Raw genomic sequence first — 3,743 nt, forward strand, 5'->3', positions numbered from 1 at the left:
ATGGGATCTGATTTACATTTATAAAGAATCATTGTGTTGGCCGAATTGAGAATAAATTGTACAAGGGAGAGAACCTAAGAGGTAATTGCATGAGCCCAGGCCAGAGCCAATGGTGACTAAGATTAGCATGATAACAACACCCAGTCGGTATCAGGATATAATTTGGAGACGGAGACGGAAGAATGTACTGATAGATTGAATGTTGCAGAGTAGGAGGTGGTGGCAAAAATCAAGAACAACTCTGGGGTTTGGCCTGAGCTGAGGGGAGACAGGGATGCCATTAACAGTATGGGAAAGGATCAGGATTAGGGAGTGGGGAGGAAGCGTTCTGTTTTGGTTTTGTTAAATGATTCTTCCAATCATTATCATCTGATGGTTCATGTCTCAGAGTTCTGGGGGGAGACCTGGCTCACATTCTTACTCTTGGAATTCCTTGCTCCCTCTTTTATCCCCCCATAATACAAGCAAGCAGAAAAGACAAATAACTGGATTTTTTCCCCTTCCTTCTATTTCTATGAAAAAGAAACATATGACAAATAAACCCAAATCGATTTATTTAAAATAGAACTTGCAGGGTGTCATAGGGTCAACACAGTTTCAGCCTAGTGCTCTGTACCATCTGTACTCTCTGCTCTGCTCGATGGGAGCTGATGGTCCAAGTGACCGTGGTGATGATCCCGGGACACTGCAGGGTATGTGTGTCTTCTGAATCGTCACAGAAAGATGAACTTTTGTGCAGCATCAAGTTAGTGTTAGATAGACACTGTTTTACCCATATTATGCTCTCAGCCGAATCCCAGAATGAACTAAAATGCTTCATGGAGATTATTTAATACAATAATTTTTCAAACAAGTAGAAGGTGACTCCCTCAAGAAGTTCAGATGTGTGAGAGCTTTTAAAATGTCTCATTACCGGGACATCCCTGATGGTCCAGTGGGTAAGACTCTGCGCTCCCAATGCAGGGGGCCTGGGTTCGATCCCTGGTCGGGGAACTAGATCCCACATGCATGCCGCAGCTAAGCGTCTGCATGCCGCAACTAAAGATCCCACGTGACGCAACTAAGAACCCAGCACAGCCTAAATAAATTAATTAATTAAATAATTTTTTAAATGTCTCATCACCACCAAAGATACTAAAATGGCCCCTTGAGGGTTATTTTCTCCCTTGGCTGCTTCCCCTAACCTGTTGGAAACCACTATCTGTGATGAAAACTCCCCCCAATGACAGTGGATTTTATCTGCTGCTTCTGCATAGGCAGAAAAAAAGGTTGAGAACTATGAATCATGTCAAATTTACTAGTGTGAAGTAGGAAAAAATAAAAGCCAAAGAGGAAAATGACTTGTCCATGGTCATTGGATAAGATAGTGTCAAGACCTTTAGTTGAACCCAGGTCTCCTGACTATGCCACTTCTAAAACACATTGAAGGTTTATAGAACAAATTTTGAAAGACGTATTTCTTGAATTATAATTCCTTTAGAAGCAAAGTTTCCTGTTAAACAAAATATTGAGTTGACGAATATATCCTGTTTTTCTATTCTAAGAGAAAGGTTAATTCATGTTTAACTTTTCAAAAATTAATTAATGAATTAATTTATTTATTTAGGCTGCATTGGGTCTTCATTGCTGTGCACGGGCTTTCTCTCTAGTTGCGGCGAGCGGGGGCTACTCTTCATTGCCGTGCGTGGGCTTCTCACTGCGGTGGCTTCTCTTGTTGCAGAGCATGAGCTCTAGGCACGCGGGCTTCAGGAGTTGTGGCTCTTGGGCTCAGTAGTTGTGGCTTGCGGGCTCTAGAGCGCAGGCTCAGTAGTTGTGGCCCAGGGGCTTAAGTTGCTCTGCAGCATGTGGGATTTTCCCGGACCAGGGCTCAAACCCGTGGCCCCTGCATTGGTAGGCGGAGTCTTAACCACTGCGCCACCAGGGAAGTCCCATGTTTAACTTCTTGCACGAGGGAATATATGGAGAGCTATACGTCGAGTGGTGGCATTTCAAGATATTTTCATTTTTTTCCCTTTTGGGGGATATAATTTCAATATAGTAGGATTCTCCCTCAAAAGGAGAATTAGGTGTGCCGTTCTAGAAATGTTGACAAATGTTTTCAGGTAGGTAACCCCACCACAGTCATCACCCAAATTTCCCTTCTGCCTCTTAATAGTCGATACCTGCCAGCCCCAGATTCTGACAATCACTGATGTAATTTTTGTCCCAATAGTTTTGCCCTTTCCAGACATCGTATAAGTGAAATCATACAATTGAGTCTGACTTCTTTCACTTGGCAAAAAAAATTTGAGATTTATCCATTTTGGTGTGTGTGTCGGTAGTTTGCTCCTCTTTGTTCCTGAGTGGTATTTCATTGTGTAGATGTACCACAGTTTATCCATTCACAGTTGGTGGACATTTAGGTTGTTTCCATTTGGGGGCAACTATGAATTAAACCACTATAAACATTTGAGTACAGGTTTTTACGTGGCCATATGCTTTCATTTCTCTTTGGTAAATATCTAGAGTAGATTACTGGGTCATATTGAAAGTGCATGTTTAATTTTTCAAGGAACTACTAAACTTTTTCCCAAATCAGCTGTGCCATTTTGCCTTCCCACCAACATGCATTAGAGTTCCATTTGCTCTGCATCTTTGCCAGGACTTGGTGTTGTCAGGTTTTTTGTTGTGTTTTTGTTTGTTTGTATGTTTTATTTTATCTTGTTTTAATCATTTTATAAGTAGATTATAGTATCACATTGTGGTTTTATTTTGACCAATGATATGGAGCATCTTTTCAAGGGCTTATTTGCCACTCACATCTCTTCTTTGGTGAAATGTCTGTTAAAATATTTTTCCCACTTTCTTTCCTTAGGATGTTTATTTTCCTATTGTTGAGAGTTCTTTATATATTCTATATACAAGTCCTTTATCAGGTACATATTTTTCATATATTTTCTCCCATTCCGTGTCTTACCTTTTCATTTTTTTTTAAGGTGTCTTTCAAAGAGTAGACACTTTTATCAATTTTTTAATTTTATGGTTCATATTCTTTTTGTCTAAGAAATCTTTACCTAACTTAAGGTTACAGAGATTTTGTCCTAGAAGCTTTATATTTTAGGCCTCATATTTAGACCTATAATACATTTCTAATTAATTTTTAATAGGATATGGTTCTCCTTTTAAAATATCTTTGTTAAAGTAATCTTTTTCATAATGATAAAACATTTCTTGTGTCATCATTGATATGAAAAAGTCATTGGCTAGCGTAGCTTTCATTCCAACAGACGTGAAGACACAGAGTGAAGTGTGGTTCTATTTCACAAGCATCCCAGGTTCACTGAATTTATATCTACTCTCTGTAGTGCCCACGGCTCAGTGCCCAGGGCTTTGATATCATTTAAAGACACAGCGTCATGTCTGATCTGACTTGCTGGTCATGTTCAGCACATGACGAGTCAAAGAGGTTTGGCTCCTAAGTATGGTAATTACATAGGCTCTTCCCAGACCAGCTTGGGTTTCCCAGCACTCACCACCCCTTTATCCATCCATGGGTGCTCATCTTGGAAAGAGCCTTTAAAGATAAGGCATTTGTAGCCTTCTAGGTTGCTTTGTCTACAATTTGCTTTTATTATTTTTTCAAATAAGGACTATGCATAGAGAAGTCAGATAATAAAGATCTCATGTTCATTTCGATCTGAATTTCCTGGTAAGGGCCTCTTAACCTAGAAGTTTTGCCTTGCTTTGCTGTCTTGGCCACCAGG

At 39.9% G+C, this 3,743-nt stretch overlaps 1 non-coding gene across 1 annotated transcript; it reads left to right on the forward strand.

The window, feature by feature from the left end:
• Nucleotides 1-920: 920 nt before the first annotated feature.
• TRNAG-CCC (transfer RNA glycine (anticodon CCC)) lies at nucleotides 921-993 on the forward strand. Its single transcript has one exon. It is a non-coding gene; the product is annotated as a tRNA-Gly (tRNA).
• The last annotated feature ends 2,750 nt before the right edge of the window (nucleotides 994-3,743 follow it).

Source organism: Lipotes vexillifer, unplaced genomic scaffold, assembly GCF_000442215.2.
Source record: "Lipotes vexillifer unplaced genomic scaffold, Lipotes_vexillifer_v1.1 scaffold727, whole genome shotgun sequence".
Classification (NCBI taxonomy): domain Eukaryota; kingdom Metazoa; phylum Chordata; class Mammalia; order Artiodactyla; family Lipotidae; genus Lipotes; species Lipotes vexillifer.